The sequence below is a fragment of the Eretmochelys imbricata genome, chromosome 7, assembly GCF_965152235.1.
Source record: "Eretmochelys imbricata isolate rEreImb1 chromosome 7, rEreImb1.hap1, whole genome shotgun sequence".
NCBI lineage: Eukaryota > Metazoa > Chordata > Testudines > Cheloniidae > Eretmochelys > Eretmochelys imbricata.
In genome coordinates this window covers 53,305,779-53,325,721 of record NC_135578.1, presented here as the reverse complement: position 1 = coordinate 53,325,721, position 19,943 = coordinate 53,305,779, and the positions used below count along the sequence as shown (strand labels likewise).

General features: G+C 46.6%; 1 protein-coding gene across 2 annotated transcripts in view; it reads right to left on the bottom strand.

The window, feature by feature from the left end:
• The window catches only part of ANXA7 (annexin A7), a 57,049-nt gene extending 37,836 nt beyond the window's left edge, over positions 1–19,213 (bottom strand). The window contains exon 1 of one of the 2 annotated variants that reach the window (XM_077822672.1): positions 19,131–19,213. The gene's annotated coding sequence lies outside the window, so the exon portion shown is untranslated. The remainder of the gene's footprint in view (positions 1–19,130) is intronic. The other variant, XM_077822671.1, reaches the window with a different exon arrangement.
• Between the last annotated feature and the right edge of the window lie 730 nt (positions 19,214–19,943).

Genomic DNA, 19,943 nt, shown 5'->3' with positions numbered 1-19,943 from the left:
TGCCTCTTATATTGAGGGTCTGCCAGTTTGGCGTGAGAGATTACACATGCAGGGCTGGGCAACAGAATTCGGCTTGCAGGCAGCCATGGTAAGCCACAATCTTTTGGCTTCTTTAACCTTCATAACATGTGGGAATGATTTCAAACAGCAGCGCCCTTATTTCCCATACCAAGCAGCCATTGCGTTGGCCATTTAAAATGGGTTGGCAATTTAAAAGGAGGGGCTGCAGTTTTTGGGTTAACGTGCAGCACAAACCCAACTAACCCCCACACACCCTCCCAATTCTCTGGGATGATCACTTCACCCCTCCCGCACCGCGTGGCTAAGAGCGGGGAAGATTTCTGTTCAGCCACAGGCACGCAGCCCAGCAGGAACGGCCACCTCTGACTGTGCCCTTAATAAAATTAACCTATTTCAAACAGGTGACCATGAGGAGTGACCACCCAGGAGAGCTTTATAGAGATGTCCCTGGAGGATTTCCGCTCCATCCCCAGACACATTAACAGACTTTTCCAGTACTTGTACTGGCCGCAAACGCATCCCAAGTCTTCAGGGCAAATTAATCATTAAACATGCTTGCTTTTAAACCATGTATTATATTTACAAAGGTACACTCACCAGAGGTCCCTTCTCTGCCTGACGGGTTCAGGAGCTCCTTGGGTGGGTTTGGGGGGGTTCTGGCTCAAGGTCCAGGGTGAGAAACAGTTCCTGGCTCTCGGGGAAAACGGTTTCTCCACTTGCTTGCTGTGCGCTATCATCCTCCTCCTCATCCCCAAAATGTGCACCCCTGTTGCATGATAATCCACTGACGGAGTTAAAGCACAGGGGAGGGGTAGTGGTGGCTGCACCCCTAGAATGGCATGCAGCTCCTCATAGAAGTGGCATGTCTTGGGCTATGATCCCGAGCAGCCGTTTGCCTCTCTGGTTTTTTGGTAGGCTTGCCTGAGTTCCTTAAGTTTCACGTGGCACTGCTGTGGGTCCATATTATAGCCTCTGTCCTTCATGCCCTTGGAGATTTTTTCAAATGTTTGGGCTTTTCACTTTTTGGAACCGAGTTCTGATAGCATGGATTCGTCTCCCCATACAGCGATCAGATCCCGTACCTCCCATTCGGTCCATGCTGGAGCGCTTTTGCGATTCTGGGACTCCATCATGGTCACCTGTGCTGATGAGATCTGCACTCACCTGCAGCTTGCCATGCTGGCCAAACAGGAAATGAGATTCAAAAGTTTGCGGGCCTTTTCCTGTCTACCTCACCAGTGCATCTAAGTTGAGAGCGCTATCCAGAGCGGTCTCAATGAAGCACTCTGGGATAGCTCCCAGAAGCCAATACCGTCAAATCGCGACCACACTACCCCAAATTCGACCATGCAGGATCGATTTCAGTGCTAATTCCCTTGTCGGGAGAGCAGTACAGAAATCGATTTTAAGAGCCCTTTAAGTCGAAAAAAATGGCTTCGTCGTGTGGACAGGTGCAGGGTTAAATTGATCTAACGCTGCTAAATTCGACCTAAACTCATAGTGTAGACCAGGGCTCAGTGAGCAAAAATAATGGAGATCAAGTAGCAGAATTCAATTTTTTAAAACCCCCAGCATCACCATTTTGCATTGTTTCTAACAAATGATAAATCTTTACTGCTGCAACTGAAAGGGCAACAGGGAAAGCTCCATACCAAAACACGAAGAGATTGATTCCTTAAACCCAAGATGATAAAATATGTTTTTTGTTTAAAAAAAAATAGTCAGGATAGTTGCCTAAACCTGCCAGCAAATCAGAACTGTATGTTTATTCAGCTGTCATGCGTGGTATTGTTTCAATGTTCATTAACCACCTCTCAGCTACCTGCAATCTTTAAAATAATTTACAAAACCTTATCCTCACCAGACTCCCACTGAAGTAAACATTGTCATTCATAAGAAATATCATGGCCTTTAAAACTTCTACTATGATGAACATGACCCACATAATTACATTGCTCTCTTAAGCCATTAACAAACAAACCAAAACAGCTAAGTGCTGCATGAAAAAGTTTTGCAGAGATCTAAGTTTCAACCTGAAAGCAAATATTTATTAATGAGTAGAAAACACTGAAAATGGATGTTTATAGCAAATGTTTCCAGACTCATTAATTATTGCAATGCAAACATTACCCAGAAGTCAGGCAAAAACAGGGAGGAAACATTCAGGTAAAGGAAAAGCCTCACAAAGGCCTGGTTTCAATATGCATTATCTCCCTTAAGCAAGTACAACTGCCAGACAGCTATAGATCTGCACTAGGGATGAAGTAACATTCATCCCTGGTGTGAAAGTCTGATGATAGTCTTCCACACTACTACTTACACCCTGCAGTTAGCCAGGGGAGTGTTTGCAGATCCAGCGGACACAGTATCCTGCGCAATCAATGTGGAGGGGCTGGAGCTACTATTTCAGCCCAGAATCCAGAGTAGCAGCAGCCCCTGACCCTGGATTGAAGGAATTAATGTAACCTCTGCACTTATCTGAATAGAAACTGAATACTTAGGTTTTATGAAGTTGGGGTGAATTTCACCCCTACATTCTCAATATAGACTATTCTACGTCTACAGAATTCTCTAATAGAATATTAAGAAAATAAGAACATAAGAATGGCCATACTGGGTCAGACCAAAGGTCCATCTAGCCCAGTATCCTGTCTTCCGACAGTGGCCAATGCCAGATGCCCCAGAGGGAATGAACAGAACAGGTAAATCATCAAGTGATCCATCCAGTCGCCCATTCCTAACTTCTGGCAAACTGAGGCTAGGGACACCATCCCTATCCATCCTGACTAATAGCCACTGATGAACCTATCCTCCATGAATCTATCTAGCTCTTTTTTGAACCCTGTTATAGTCTTGGCCTTCACAACATCCTCTGGCAAGGAGTTCCACAGGTTGACAGTGCGTTGCATGAAAAAATACTTCCTTTTGTTTGTTTTAAACCTGCTGCCTATTAATTTAATTTGGTAACCCCTAGTTCTTGTGTTATGAGAAGAACTAAATAACACTTCCTTATTTACTTTCTCCACACCAGTCATGATTTTATAGACCTCTATTATATCCCCCCTTAGTCATCTCTCTTCCAAGCTGAAGAGTCCCAGTCTTTCTAATGTCTCTTCATACAGAAGCCGTTCCATATCCCTAATAATTTTTGTTGTCCTTTTCTGAACCTTTTCCCATTCCAATATATCTTTTTTGAAATGGGGGAGACCACATCTGCACACAGTATTCAAGATGCAGGTGTACCATGGATTTCTTCAGAGGCAATATGATATTTTCTGTTTTATTATGCAGCCCTTTCCTAATGGTTCCCAACATTCTGTTCACTTTTTTGACTGCCGCTGCACATTGAGTGGACTTTTTCAGAGAACTAGCCATAATGACTCCAAGTTCTCTCTCGAGTTGTAACAGCTAATTTAGATCCCATCATTTTATATGTATAGTTGGGATTATGCTTTCCAATGTGCATTTCTTTGCATTTATCAACATTGAATTTCATCTCCCATTTTGTTGCCCAGTCACCTCAAAAAGCCCCATCCATATGCCCCACTGGCTGTCATCTTTTGACTCTCTCCCCACTCAGCACCCATTTCCTCCACTATTTTCTCCTTAGTTCCCCTTCCAAAAAATAATTTCCTTCTTACTTAAATTATAAATGGTATCTGGGCTAGTGAAGGGGATTAGTAGGAGTGGGACAGGATCAGCCAACTGTTTTTGGGCAGTTAAACAGGGAGTTCTAAGGATAGTTCCAATCAAAGTGGAGGGATATTCATAAACCCTAGTTACTGAAAGACCATCCGAGCACTCTGACTGGGGACTACCTACTGTACAGTTTTTAGTAAAATGGTAGTCTCATCCGCTCACGCACAGTGGAGGAAATTGCATAAGTGAGAAAAAAGTGCAATTATGGTCAATAACTGCCCAGCATTCCTATGTATCCACTGACCAGGACAACTTACTTCTGGGGAAATTCTGCACCACTGCACACATGCAGAATTCATATCTGGCACACAATTTTTTTCCCTGCAGAAAATACATTCTACCCAAGAAGTGCTGCAGTTCCGCCTTTCACCCACCAGAGACCACTGTGGTGCCAGAACAGCCAGCAGCTGGCTGCATTCATCACAGTACCCTGACCACAGAGCCAAGTTAGGACAGACAGTGTGGAGCACACAGGACTGCTGAAGGGTCATAGACTGGGGTTCAGAAGAGCTAGTGAGGGGGACAGACTATATTAATATGCTTAGTAGGGAATCTATTTGCCCCCCCAAAATTTCCTGAAACTGTATTGTTACAGACATACTTGCTGACAGGTATTTTGAAATAAATTACCAAAATAATTGAAATGAGCATGATTATATTGTGCTATTTTGACAAATAAAATATGCAGAATTTTACATAAGAACGGCCATACTGGGTCAGATCAATGGTCCATCTAGACCTAGTATCCGGTCTTCTGACAGTGGCCAATGCCAGGTGTTTCAGAGGGAATGTACAGAAGGGGTAGTCATCAAGTGATCCATCCTCTGTCGCCCCTTCCCAGCCTCTGACAACATAGGCTAGGGATGCTTCAGAGCATGGTTTTGCATCCGTGCCCATCCTGGCTAATAGCCATTGGTGGACCTCGCCTCCGTTAACTTATCTAATTCTTATTTTACCAGAATTTTAAAATATTGTGTACAGAATTTTTAATGTTTTGGCGCAGAATTCCCCCAGGACTAAAAACTCCATTTCAGCATAACATACCAGATAGTAAAACTTAATGTTTAACAGGAATCTTTCATTTTTACTGACCATCATCTACACAGACAGTAGCAAGCATTTACAAAGTTAACTTGCTGAGAATTAAAGCAGAAACATTAAAAAAATCAAAGTGTATCAGACCAAATTCAAGTGCTGAAACAAAAATAGTATAGGATTACATGTAGTCAGTCTCTCACTCTAAGTCATACTGTTAACACTATGATGTGACAACTATAGAAGTAAAGCAACCTTAGCGTCCGTGCCAAAGACAAGCAACAGAAGGCTTTGGGAGATGGATCAAGTTGATCAAAGTAAATATGATAAATTAAGGGGAAGCATCCCTAATGCAGCATGAGTATTTTAGGTTTTCAGATTTGTGTTTTAATGTTTAACCACACATATTACAAATTACTACTTATTTCTACCAAAGAAACAGTGAATTTTTCTCCCCTCCCCCTTTTTTTGGCTGAATATAGTAACTTTAGTCAAATTTCAATTAAAAAGGAACTTATTGTGATGTTATAGGATTAACGTATGACCATGTACATCATTGTTGCTACCACTGCTATACAACTGCAAAAATCTTGTACAAATTATCTCATGTAAGGTGTCAATGGAAAAGTTATGATTTTCTGAATATGATTATCCTGTTTGTATGCGTATATCATTTTTGTATCTGAAGTTATGAATATTGACTACATACCTGTATTTCAAATGTGTTTGCTCCTGGCGTAACACCCACAAGATAGTTTGCATCTAGTTTAGCCTGCACATTGTGAATGGACCATTCAAGTTGATGGCCCATTAACAAACACAAATGGCCAAGGAAGAAGATTATCCCTGCAAGGTGGGCCATCCTGTGGATGCCTTAGCCAAAATATGGGTAATGGCTCTGGCTATGATTCATCAAAGCATTCAAGGGCATGTGACTGGCTCATATGACCCTGGACTCCATGATACACCTGTAGTTTTCCACAAACTAAGACTGAGAGCATCCCCTCCACACGGGAGAAAGTATAAAAGACCCTGGAAGCATCTCCATTTTGCTTCTTTCCTGATCTGATCTCTGGACTTACCCTAACAGGAGCATTACAACCAATAGACTCAGGACCTTCCAATCTTTTGGAAGTTACCAGAGACATTACAAGCCAGCAGTTTATTCCATCTAGGGTTGCTAGGTGTCCTGTTTTCGACCGGAACACCTGGCTGAAAAGGGACCCTGGTGGCTCCGGTCAGCACTGCTGACCGGGCTGTTAAAAGTCTGGTTGGCAGCGCAGCAGGGTTGGCAGGCTCCCTGCCCGGCTCCACGCAGCTCCCAGGAAGTAGCCGGCATGTCTGGCTCCTAGGTGGAGGAGTGTCCAGGGAGGATCTGCAGAGCACCCTGTACACGTCTCCACCTAGGAGCCAGAGGGACATGTCCCCACTTCCTGAGAGCTGCCTGAGCTCAGCACTGCCCAGAGCCTGTACCCCAAACCCTCTCCCACAGCCCAACCTGCTGCCCCAGCTCGGAACCCCCTCCTGCACCCCAAAACTCTCATCCCCAGCCCCACCCCAGAGCCTGCACCCCCTCCTGCACCCCTACCCCAGCTCAGTGAAAATGAGCGAGTAAGGGTGGGGGAGAGCAAGCAATGGAGGGAGGGGGGATTGAGTGAGCGGGGGCAGTGCAAGGGTGTTCGGTTTTCTGCACTTAGAAAGTTCGCAACCCTAATTCCATCACTGCTACAAACCTGTTCCAAGAACTTTGCAATGACTGTACGTATTTGATTCCTTTGACCGTTTTAATTCTTTTCTCTTTCTTTTCTCTTATAAATAAACCTTTAGATGTTAGATAATAAAAGGACTGGCAATAGCATGATTATTGGGTAAGATCTGAGTTATATATTGGCCTGACTACATGGTTCATCTCTTAGGATTAGAAGAACCCTTTGATGAAATTGGTTTTAAATAGCCACTCACAGAATCATAGAATATCAGGGTTGGGAGGGACCTCAGGAGGTCATCTAGTCCAACCTCCTGCTCAAAGCAGGACCAATCCCCAACTAAATCATCCCAGCCAGGGCTTTGTCAAGCCTGACCTTAAAAATATCTAAGGAAAGAGATTCCACCACCTCCCTAGGTAACGCATTCCAGTGTTTCACCACCCACATAGTGACAAAGTTTTTCCTAATATCCAACCTAAACCTCCCCCACTGCAACTTGAGACCATTACTCCTTGTTCTGTCATCTGCTACCACTGAGAACAGTCTAGAGCCATCCTCTTTCAAACCCCCTTTCAGATAGTTGAAAACAGCTATCAAATCCCCCCTCATTCTTCTCTTCTGCAGACTAAACAATCCCAGTTCCCTCAGCCTCTCCTCATAAGTCATGTGTTCTAGACCCCTAATCATTTTTGTTGCCCTCCGCTTGACTCTTTCCAATTTTTCCACATCCTTCTTGTAGTGTGGCGCCCAAAACTGGACACAGTACTCCAGATGAGGCCTCACCAATGTCAAATAGAGGGGAACGATCATGTCCCTCGATCTGCTGGCAATGCCCCTACCTATATATCCCAAAATGCCATTGGCGTTCTTGGCAACAAGGGCACACTGTTGACTCATATTCAGCTTCTCATCCACTCTAATCCCTAGGTCCTTTTCTGCAGAACTGCTGGCTAGCCATTCGGTCCCTAGTCTGTAGTTGTGCATGGAATTCTTCCGTCCTAAGTGCAGGACTCTGCACTTGTCCTTGTTGAACCTCATCAGATTTCTTTTGGCCCAATCCTCTAATTTGTCTAGGGCCCTCTGTATCCTATCCCTACCCTCCAGCACATCTACCTCTCCTCCCAGTTTAGTGTCATCTGCAAACTTGCTGAGGGTGCAATCCACACCATCCTCCAGATCATTTATGAAGATACTGAACAAAACCGGCCCGAGGACCGACCCTTGGGGCACTCCACTTGATACCGGCTGCCAACTAGACATGGAGCCATTGATCACTACCCGTTGAGCCCGACAATCTAGCCAACTTTCTATCCACCTTATAGTCCATTCATTCAGCCCATACTTCTTTAACTTGCTGGCAAGAATACTGTGGGAGACCGTGTCAAAAGCTTTGCTAAAGTCAAGGAACAACACATCCACTGCTTTCCCCTCATCCACAGAGCCAGTTATCTCATCATAGAAGGCAATTAGATTAATCAGGCATGACTTGCCCTTGGTGAATCCATGCTGACTGTTCCTGATCACTTTCCTCTCCTCTAAGTGCTTCAGAATTGATTCCTTGAGGACCTGCTCCATGATTTTTCCGGGGACTGAGGTGAGGCTGACTGGCCTGTAGTTCCCAGGATCCTCCTTCTTCCCTTTTTTAAAGATGGGCACTACATTAGCCTTTTTCCAGTCGTCCGGGACTTCCCCCGATCGCCATGAGTTTTCAAAGATAATGGCCAATGGCTCTGCAATCACATCTGCCAACTCTTTTAGCACACTCGGATGCAGCACATCCAGCCCCATGGACTTGTGCTCGTCCAGCTTTTCTAAATAAAGTCCCATATTATGTAAGTGATTCCCATATTATGGGAATAAAGTCCCATAGTATGCAAGTGGGACTCATCATTAAGTCTAGTGTCTGGGTGGTGAAACAAGGGCTGGGAAACTGTATTTCTGACTTCTTGCTAACCAGTGTGGTGAGACAGAAGTTTAGTTACTGGAGTGGTACATCGTATGGAAGAATAACAATCAGTTGGCCCTTATTTCTCAGCAGTTTGTCCTGAATCTGGCATGCTCAGCTGTAACCCATTGAGGCACGGTGACACTTGTTAAACTCAAGTTTCCTCTATTAAGTACAATTTATATTTGAATGTTAAAATTTTGGGTTTGAATCATGTATGTCTTCAGATATTTATGCCATTTACACTTTGCATATAGCTCCATTTTGACAGTAACAAGACCAGTCAGTTTCACAGTTATTGCTTAAAGTGGTTTACTTATCATTACCCAACAAAAATTACTAAAACTGAAAGAAAAAAAATATATAATTTTCAGCTTGTCTACTTTGTTGAATTCCATTAATAAATTATAGCCCTAACTGGGAAGCTTGCCACTCTAAGGGGACTGGAGGAGGTTTATGAAACCAAGGACCCTGTTTGTATAGTTTCCATAACAAAATTTAAAAGATATCAGATTTAAAATGTATTATATAATTTGAGTCATACCACAGTCCTGTCTGTACTGCAAAATGCAACACTGTTGTTTCCCCAACAGTTAAAACAGTTTCATTTTGTAGAGCAAATGAGATCCAACAATCCTTTAACTATGTCTTGAAACATGCTAAAAACATTAACATAAAATTTCATTTTTCATAATTTAAGATTTTAGTACCAGACAAGAAAACTAAACAAATGTTTTAACCTACATTTTTCCCTTTGATTTATTAGCGAAAGCAAAAGAGTGAAAATAGATACCTTCACATGAGGGAGGGCGGGAACAGGAAGGAATTTCAAACTTCTAATTTTCAAATAAAACAGACCAGTTGTTCAAGTTGTCTAAGATTTTGATTAGCAAGTTAACTGCCAGTTTACGCTTGTGACCACCTGTGACATTGCTAACATATGGAATTAGAGCCATCTCTACTGGTACCTTTTTTAAAACTTTCCTCCCTCCCCTTTGTCTATTTATTCGCCTGTTTTGTATTTTCTAAATCACAGACTGTGCGCTCTCTGGGGCAGGGACTGTATCTGTGGCATGGAATATATTTGTGTTGTAAAAATTTTCATGAGGCTCTAATCCCTATTTGGAGTCCTTGGGCACCATCACCATAGAAACATTGTTTGTATTTTCTTCGTCTGTTAAAATAAAAAAATTCATTTTATTCAATTTGAAAATAAAGAATGGATGACTTAAAAATTATGTAAATGGCTTGCACAGAGGGCATAGTTTCAATAGCACCGCCCATATTACAACTACAGTACATTGAACTGGATTGGAGACTAATCCTCAGCTGTGGTTCAAACACTGTAGTAATCAGTTTTCAAAAGTTAATGTAACCTGGCAGTAACATTTACTGAAATAGCTTTCAGTATGTGCAGATGCTTTTCAGGAGAGAAATTAAATCACTTGCATAATATGGGACTAAGTACTTGTTAAACATTAGCCAGCTGCGTGTCCACAGCACATGAACTCACTTACCTCTGAATGCCTTAGAGCAGCTTGCTGCCTTCCTAAACTGTGTCAGTGAGATCTCACAGACTGGTCCTTGAGAATGTATATTTTTTCATGGTCTATGTGTATATATAAAATCTGCTCACTGTACTTTCCACTTTATGCATCTGATGAAGTGAGCTGTAGCTCAGAAAAGCTTATGCTCAAATAAATTGGTTAGTCTCTAAGGTGCCACAAGTCCTCCTTTTCTTTTCTTTTTGCGAATACAGACTAACACGGCTGCTACTCTGAAACCTGTCATTATGCAAGGCACTGCATTTAGCCATATGCAGTGGAAATCTATCAACTTCATGAAAAAGCTTGTACAGATACAGACAGACATCATCTTCCTTTCCAAATGCAAACAGATGGACATCATACCAAAAGGACTGAAATTAGAATCCATTAGAATCTACATACCACACAGACTACGCTGACAGCTTGTGCCACACGCTCTCAAAGAAACTGCGGAATCACCTGATCAACATCCTCTACAGCAAACAGGGAAAGATTAAGAATGAGCTCTCAAAACTGGATACTCTCATAAAAAAACCAACCTTCGACATAAACTTCCTCATGGCTGGACTTTACTAAAACTAGACAAGCCATTTACAACACACACTTTGCTTCTCTACAAAAGAAAAAGGACACTAAATTATCTAAACTACTACTTGCCACAAGAGGCCACAGCAACGGTTCCCTTAACCCACCCAGCAATATTGTTAATCTATCCAACTATACTCTTAACCCAGCAGAAGAATCTGTCCTATCTCGGGGCCTCTCCTTCTGCCCCTCCACCCCCACGAACATGATACAGTTCTGTGGTGACCTAGAATCCTATTTTCGACATCTCCGACTCAAGGAATATTTCCAACACACCTCTGAACAACACACTAATCCACAGAGACCTTCCTACCAACACTACAAAAAAAAGGATTCTAGGTGGACTCCTCCTGAAGGTCGAAACAGCAGACTGGACTTCTACATAGATTGCTTCCGCCGACGTGCACAGGCTGAAATTGTGGAAAAGCAGCATCACTTGCCCCATAACCTGAGCCGTGCAGAACACAATGCCATCCACAGCCTCAGAAACAACTCTGACATTATCAAAAAGGCTGACAAAGGAGGTGCTGTTGTCATCATGAATAGGTCGGAATATGAACAAGAGGCTGCGCGGCAGCTCTCCAACACCACTTTCTACAGGCTATTACCCTCTGGTCCCACTGAGGGTTACCAAAAGAAACTACAGCATTTCCTCAAGAAACTCCCTGAAAAAGCATAAGAACAAATCTGCACAGACACACCCCTGGAACCCCGACCTGGGGTATTCTATCTGCTACCCAAGATCCATAAACCTGGAAATCCTGGGCACACCATCATCTCAGGCATTGGCACCCTGACAGCAGCATTGTCTGTCTATGTAGACTCTCTCCTCAGGCCCTATGCTACCAACACTCCCAGCTATCTTCGAGACACCACTGATTTCCTGAGGAAACTACAATCCACCGGTGATCTTCCTGAAAACACCATCCTGGCCACTATGGATGTAGAAGCCCTCTACACCAACATTCCACACAAAGATGGACTACAAGCCATCAGGAACAGTATCCCCGATAATGTCATGGCAAACCTGGTGGCTGAACTTTGTGACTTTGTCCTCACCCATAACTATTTCACATTTGGGGACAATGTAAACCTTCAAATCAGCGGCACTGCTATGGGTACCCGCATGGCCCCACAGTATGCCAACATTTTTATAGCTGACTTAGAACAACGCTTCCTCAGCTCTCGTCCCTTAATGCCCCTACTCTACTTGCGCTACATTGATGACATCTTCATCATCTGGACCCATGGAAAAGAAGCCCTTGAGGAACTCCACCACGATTTCAACAATTTCCATCCCACCATCAACCTCAGCCTGGACCAGTCCACACAAAGAGATCCACTTCCTGGACCCTACAGTGCTAATAAGCGATAGTCACATAAACACCACCCTATACCGGAAACCTACTGACCACTATTCCTACCTACATGCCTCCAGCTTTTACCCAGACCACACCACACGATCCATCGTCTACAGCCAAGCTCTACGATACAACCGCATTTGCTCCAACCCCTCACACAGAGACAAACACCTACAAGATCTCTATCAAGCATTCTTACAACTACAATACCCACCTGCTGAAGTGAAGAAACAGATTGACAGAGCCAGAAGAGTACCCAGAAGTCACCTACTACAGGACAGGCCCAATGAAGAAAATAGCAGAACGCCACTAGCCGCCACCTTCAGCCCCCAACTAAAACCTCTCCAACGCATTATCAAGGATCTACAACCTATCCTGGAGGACGACCCATCACTCTCACAAAACTTGGGAGACAGGCCAGTCCTTGCCTACAGACAGCCCCCCAACCTGAAGCAAATACTCACTAGCAACCACACACCAAACAACAGAACCACTAACCCAGGAACCTATCCTTGCAACAAAGCCCGTTGCCAACTGTGCCCACATATCTATTCAGGGGACACCATCATAGGGCCTAATCACTATCAGAGGCTCGTTCACCTGCACATCTACCGATGTGATATATGCCATCATGTGCCGGCGATGCCCCTCTGCCATGTACATTGGGCAAACTGGACAGTCTCTATGCAAAAGAATAAATGGACACAAATCAGATGTCAAGAATTATAACATTCATAAACCAGTCGGAGAACACTTCAATCTCTCTGGTCACTCGATTTCTGATCTCAGAGTGAGTATCCTTCAACAAAAAAACTTCGAAAACAGACTCCAACGAGAGACTGCTGAATTGGAATTAATTTGCAAATTGGATACAATTAACTTAGGCTTGAATAGAGACTGGGAGTGGTTGAGTCATTATACTAAGTGAAACTATTTCCCCTTGTTTATTCCTCCTCCCTTTCCCTCCCACACACCCCCCTCCTCCCCCGTTCCTCAGACGTTTTTGTTAACTCCTGGAAATGGCCCACCTTGATTATCACTTCAAAAGGTTTTCTCTCCCCCCACCCCACTCTCCTGCTGGTAACAGCTCATCTTAAGTGATCACTCTCCTTACAATGTATATTTTTTCATGGTCTGTGTGTATATATAAAATCTGCTCGCTGTACTTTCCACTTTATGCATCCGATGAAGTGAGCTGTAGCTCACGAAAGCTTATGCTCAAATAAATTGGTTAGTCTCTAAGGTGCCACAAGTACTCCTTTTCTTCCTAGAAAGTGTAACTCCAAAAGCCACTCACAAACTTAATGCATTAACAGCCCTTTGTCTGCACTTCCTGCAGCCTCCAAAGATCCCCTCCTTAGCAAAAGTGGCAGAAAAGGGGTGTAGACAGCAAAGCAAAAACATATTAAAAATCTAGTAGAAAGAGCATGTACAAAGTCGTAGGTGATTCCTTTTACTGTGTTAACTTGAAAATAAAAGAGCAAACTTTAAAGACTCCCACAGTCTTCATCTGGCCACAGGAAAGCACAGAAAGGATTAAGAGGTACATATAAGAGCATCAACAAATCATTTCAGTTCATAATTATGCTAGGAGATAGACAATTCCAAGAAGAGCTGTGTGGACAGAAGCAGAAATTAAAATCAAGTGTGAACAGCAGTTTACAGAATAAGGCAAGAAGAAACATTCTCTTTTGGCTTCTACAAAACTAATTTCAGGAAAGGGAAAAGCATTTACACATTTCTGATTTCTCATCCCTCTCCAAGGGTCACTACAAGGACAGCCAGTAAATGGAGTGCATGTGGCTCAAGGGCAGAGAGCACCTGTAATCTCCTCATTATATTGTCCTTCCCACATTTTAATTACACTTTTCAGTATTTTTAAACAAAATGGAGAGCCCTCATTTTCTAGATGGGTACTAGAAAAAGGATAGGAGAAGCTGAGGAAAATCAGAACCAGTTTTTCACATACAGGGGCCCCAAATACTGTGTCTACATTGCAATTAGGCAACCATGGCATGATGGTGGGCCCATGCCACCTGACTCCAATTTGTGTGGGGCTCAGGTTGCTTCCTTGTTTCCTTCAGGTTGTTGTCCCACCTCGCAGGGTCCTAGAGCCTGTCCCCCATACCCAGCCAAAAGTCTACATTGCAATTAAACAGCCCCGCCGCAGCCAGAGACAGCTGGCATGGGTCAGCTGCAGATGCAGTTGCAGTGTAGACATACTCAAACAAGACATTGTCTCCATTAGAAAGTTGTACCACTTTAACTATATTGACATACAAGTGGTACAAGCTCCTAGTGTGGACTAAAGTGTATCAGTATAAGGGCCTGGCTGCACTTGCGAGTTACAGCACAATAAAGGAGCCCCAGGCACCCTAGCTCACTACCCGTCCACACTGGCAAGGCACGTAGAACTCTCTGAGTCCACGGCTAGAGCGCTCCTGGTACTCCACCTCGCTGAGTGGAATAATGTTTGCTATGCCCCCGCTGGAGCGCTACGGCGCCAGTGTGGACGCCCTGGTCTATTATTGCACTCTGATCGGCCTCCAGAAGTATCCCACAATGCCTGTTCTAGCCACTCTGGTCATCACTTTGAACTCTACTACCCTGCCCTCAGGTGACCAACAGTAAGACCCTCCCTTTAAATTCTCTGGGAATTTTGAAAATCCCCTTCCTGTTTGCTCAGCCAGACGTGGAGTGCTCTCAGTGAATCTTTCCAGGTCACAATGCCTCCATGCGCCAGACGATCCCCAGTATGGAGCAATGGCGAAGTGCTGGACCTTATCAGTGTTTGGGTGGAGGAAGCTGTCTAGTTCCAGCTGCACTCCAGCTACAGGAATTTCAATATCTTTGGGCAGATATCAAGGGCCATGCTGGAAAGAGGTCATGACCGGGGAGCACTGCAGTGAAGGAGCTGCGGAATGCCTACCACAAAGCCAGAGAGGCAAACAGCTGCTCCGGTGCTGCCCCCGCGATCTGCTGTTTTTACAAAGAGCTGGACGCGATACTTGGGGGCAACCCCACCTCCATACCGAGTACCACCATGGACATCTCAGAGGCCAGTGCAACAAGGCAGGAGGAGGAGGAGCCAGCAAAGCGGAAACGACGGTGCTCCGGCGGAGGAAGACACCCCAGAATCCATAGGTGCATGAAGCCAGGAGCTGTTCTCAAGCCAGTCGCGGTGGCCGGTGCTTGGGGAAGAACAAACACCAGAGGAGGTTCCTGGTAAGCGGCTTTCATTTTGGGAAGGAAGTTATTCAGTGTGGGCTCTTGGCGTGAGGAGGGTTAGGGCTGCATGCATGCCTAGATGCGGAATAGGGCGTTGATGTGCTCTCTCTCATCGCGGTAATCAGCCTCAGTGATCTCTTAAAACTTGGGCAATATGCTTGCGCAGGTTTTTTGGGAGAGCCACTATTGTCCTCGTCCCAGTAAGTCTAACTTGTCCACGCCACTGTGCCATGAGGGGCGGGGGGACCATTGTTGCATACAGGCAAGCTGCACGTGAGCCAAGGTGGAAGCCGCATTGCAGTAGAAGACCCTCCCTTGCTTCCCAGGTCACCCTCTGCAGCGAGATATCTTCCAGGTCAAAATCCTGTGGAAAATGTGGGTACAATGTTCACCATAGCGGTCCCCTGCTGCTGTTGCCTCTTCCCAAGGCACAGAAACCCAGAGGACAGTACAGCCGTGAAACCATCAGTCACGCTTCACCCTGTGCTTACTCACCATTTTGGGGCTCCCATGGGTTGTGTGCGCTCGCTTTGGGACAGGCAAATTATGCTATTGTGTAGACTGTGCTTTCCCTAGAGTATGGGGCAATCATTGCTCTGTCTGGTGTGAACAATGCTGCCTCTGTTAAGTGTTGCATTTTGCCTTTACAGTTGCAACCTTGAGATCTCAGCCGTCCATATTATCAACAGCCAAGAGGCTGCAAAGAATCAGAAAGAGGCCATGTAGAAGCAAAGAAGTCATGCAGCATTCAACTAATGAAAATAAAAAAGTGCAGGAGTGGCAGGAGAGTGAAAGGAGGGTCCGCCAGCAGAATACGGATCACCGGCACCAAAGCACAGAGTGGCTGATAAGCATCATGGAGCGCCAAGTGGACTCGATCCAGGCGCTCGTAGCCATGCAGGCGGAGCACTACTGCACCCCCCTGCCCTGCCAGCTCTTGTCCCAAAACTCTTTCCCTTGTGCCACCATGTTACCTCCAAACCACTTTCCCCAACATCCAGGTTCTTACTGCCACCCGCTGCCTCCAACACTTGTAGCTTCACCACCCAGCCCCGAAAACTATGACCCTTACCCACTGCACTCAACGCCCATCACCATGCAGTATAGCCATCCTGAAGTGCAGCACGCATTGCACAGCACTCCAGACGGGACATACACAAATCTGTGATTGTACCGTTCCCCACCCCACCCCCTTGACCTTTGTGTTTCCCAAGCAGTTGTGTTGTGTTTGTTTTCAATAAATTGATTTTTTGGCTTTGAAAACATTCTTTATTATTGCATAACATAAAAGAAACCTTAGCCCAGGAAAGCAACAGGCACTGCAAGTCAGTGTATCATACGTAGCAAACAGATTCCTACCGCACTTCACTCCCGTGCAGGGCACCCCACCAGACATTACTGTTGGCTTTCAGCCTCAAATTGCTCCCTCAAGGCATCCCTAATCCTTGCAGCCCCACGCTGGGCCCCTCGCATAGCCCTGCTCTCTGGCTGTTCAAATTCAGCCTCCAGGTGTTGAACCTCCAAGTTCCATGCCTGAGTGAATCTTTCACCCTTCCCCTCACAAATGTTATGGAGGGTACAGCACGCGGATATAACCACGGGGATGCTGTTATTGGCCAGGTCCAGCTTCCCATACAGAGCGCACCAGCGACCCTTTAAACGGCCAAAAGCATACTCCACAGTCATTCTGCACCTGCTCAGCCTGTCGTTGAACCGCTCCTTGCTGCTGTCAGGGCTCCCTATGTAGGATTTCATGAGCCACGGCATCAAAGGGTAAGCGGGGTCTCCAAGGGTCACAACGGGCATTTCAACTTCCCCTACGGTGATCTTCTGGTCTGGGAAAAAAGTCCCGGCTTGCAGCTTCCTGAACAGGCCAGTGTTCCGAAAGATGCGTGTGTCATGCACCTTTCTGGGCCAGCCTGCGTTAATGTCAATGAAACGCCCACGGTGATCCACAAGCGCCTGGAGAACCATAGAGAAATAGCCCTTCCGATTAACGTACTTGGAAGCTAGGTGGGCTGGTGCCAGAATTGGAATATGTGTGCCATCTATCGCCCCTCCACAGTTAGGGAAACCCATTTGTGCAAAGCCAGCCACAATGTCATGCACGTTACCTGGAGTCACGTTTCTTCTGAGCAGGATGCGATTAATGGCCCTGCAAACTTGCATCAACACGATTCCAACAGTCGACTTCCCCACTCCAAACTGGTTAGCGACCATTCAGTAGCTGTCTGGAATTGCCTGCTTCCAGATTGCAATAGCCACCCGCTTCTCCACCGTCAGGGCAGCTCTCAATCTCGTGTCCTTGCGCCACAGGGTGGGGGTGAGCTCCTCAGACAGTCCCACGAAAGTGGCTTTTCTCATCTGAAAGTTCTGCAGCCACTGCTCGTCATCCCAGACTTGCATGACGATGTGATCCCACCACTCAGTGCTCGTTTCCCGCGCCCAAAAGCGCTGTTCCATGGTGGTGAGCATGTCCGTGAATGCTACAAGCAAACTCATGTCGTTTGCATTACTCGAGTCAATATCATCGTCGGAGTCCTCACTGTCACTTTGGATCTTAAGGAATATCTCGACTGCCAAATGTGATGCGTTGGTGAGACTCGTCAGCATATTCCTCAGCAGTTCAGGCTCCACTGCCGCCAACCGAAAGGGAAGACAGAGTGCGCAGTACAAAAACCGTTGAAAGATGGCACCAAATGTGGATGGAAGCAAAGGAAATGCTGGGATGCAAACCAATGCATCACCGGGCGTTGGGACAGGACCTAGAATGCCCTGCACCCCTCCACCCCCTTCCCACAAGCCACAGCACCAGAATGGGAAGAGGCTCTCTGTGGGATAGCTTCCCCCAATGCACCTCTCCCAATGCCGCTGCAAATGTGGCCATGGCAGTGCGCTTGCAGCTGTCAGTGTGGACAGACTGCAGCGCTTTCCCTACTGTGCTGTACGAAGTTTAACTCACAGCGCTCTACATCTGCAAGTGTAGCCATGCCCTAAAGGTGCTATGGGAAGGGAAATAAACTATACCAATGCAACTGCATCCACAGCAGGGGTATAACTGGTATAATTAGGCTTGGAAGGATTACATTTTTATTGGTAAATATCAATAAATGTGGATTTCACTGTATGCATGCAAGCCAAAGGAAACAATTTCCATCAATAATCATTTTACAAATAGGCAACATAAGAAAAATGCTGCTTTAGATATTGATTTAAGGATATTTACTTTATGTATTTTCACATGTGATGTTATCACAGAATATCAGGGTTGGAAGGGACCTCAGGAGGTCATCTAGTCCAACCCCCTACTCAAAGCAGGACCAATCCCCAATTTTTGCCCCAGATTTTTGGCACAGATTGAACTCACAACCCTGGGTTTAGCAGGCCCATGCTCAAACCACTGAGCTATCCCTCCCCCCCAAATGTTGACAAATTGTGATTTAACAGTTATAGAGCTTTCACTTTTGGAAATCAACACGTAGGTCAATCAATAATTACTGTCTGCTCCTTTTTAAATGTTTATAAAAAGCTTAAAAATAAACATCCCTTAAAATTATTTTGAAAATTAATTATGGACTCCAGCCTAAGCCCAGGCGCAACTCTAGCCGCCTGGGGAGCCCAGGGCCGCCCTCCCAGGCTGTGCGGGGCTGCACTCTGGCCTGCACGGCTCAGGGCAGGCGGGCCAGGGAGCCTCTCCCCCGCGGAGGGGAGGCAGGAGGCGGGCGGGACCGAGCTGCCCGCCCCGCCTCGCCTCCGGGTGGAAAGGGAAAGGGGCCCGGGCTGGCGACCCTACAACGTCCCAGGCCCCGCCGGGCTGGCCTGGCGCCAAACCCCTCGCGTTTCAAGGGGGCTCCCCGGGGCGGCCTGGGCCACGGGGGTTACACGCCGGGGACTGCCCACGCCGGGGAGCCGCTGTGGCGTCCCTGCCCGGGGAACGCAAAGCCCCGAAGCGCTGCCGGGGAGGGAGGCGCCGGGCCGGTGCCGCCCCCGCGCCCCCACTCACCTGAGCCGTCAACTCGCCGCCACCGCGCCCGCAAAATGGAGCCTGTAGGGCTGGGCCGCCTCCGCCCCTTCCCCGGGACCCGCCCCGAGGGCAGCGCAAGCTCCTGGCCGCGCCGCTGGAGGAGGAGGCGGAAGGCGAAGGCGGAGGCGGGCCGCTCTCTGCGGGGAATCCGGTCAGCCCTGCCCCGGCGGGGGTCTGGTTCTGGCTGTTGACATGGGTAGAGCCGCGAAACAGGGTGAGGGGGTTTAACGGAGTTCGTCCCGCCGCGTCCCCAGGTCCCTCGGGCCGGGCCGCTGCGGCCCCAGAGACCCCCCTCCATGGCAGCATGGGGTCGTGCCCGGGGTGCTAGTGCAGCTGGTACCCGGCAGGAGAGGCCTCCCAGCTCTGGCTAATCCCTTCCAGGGCAGGTAGGGAGCTTGTCAACGAGAGAAAGAAGAGGTGGGCACCTCTACCCGCCTTTGTCCTTTGGGACATGGGAGCTACTCTGGGCTTGGCACGGCCATGTGTATGGGGGCTGAAGCATGTGACATCCTTCCCCTAGGAAATACAGACCGAGAGAACCGCCCCCAAAGCAGCGCCGGTGTGAGCCGGATACACGCTAGTTAGCGCACAGGGAACAGGGAGCGCGGCATTAGCTTGGAGTCTCAGCTGCAGAGGCGCTTCTTAGGGGATTAGTTAGCTGAGCTGACTAGGTTTCTTTAAAAGGAGTACTTGGGGCACCTTAGAGACTAACAGATTTATTTGAGGTTTCGTTAGCAGCTCAGCGAGCAGAGTATGCCCCAGCTCACAGGGGGGAGAACTAGGACTGCCTAC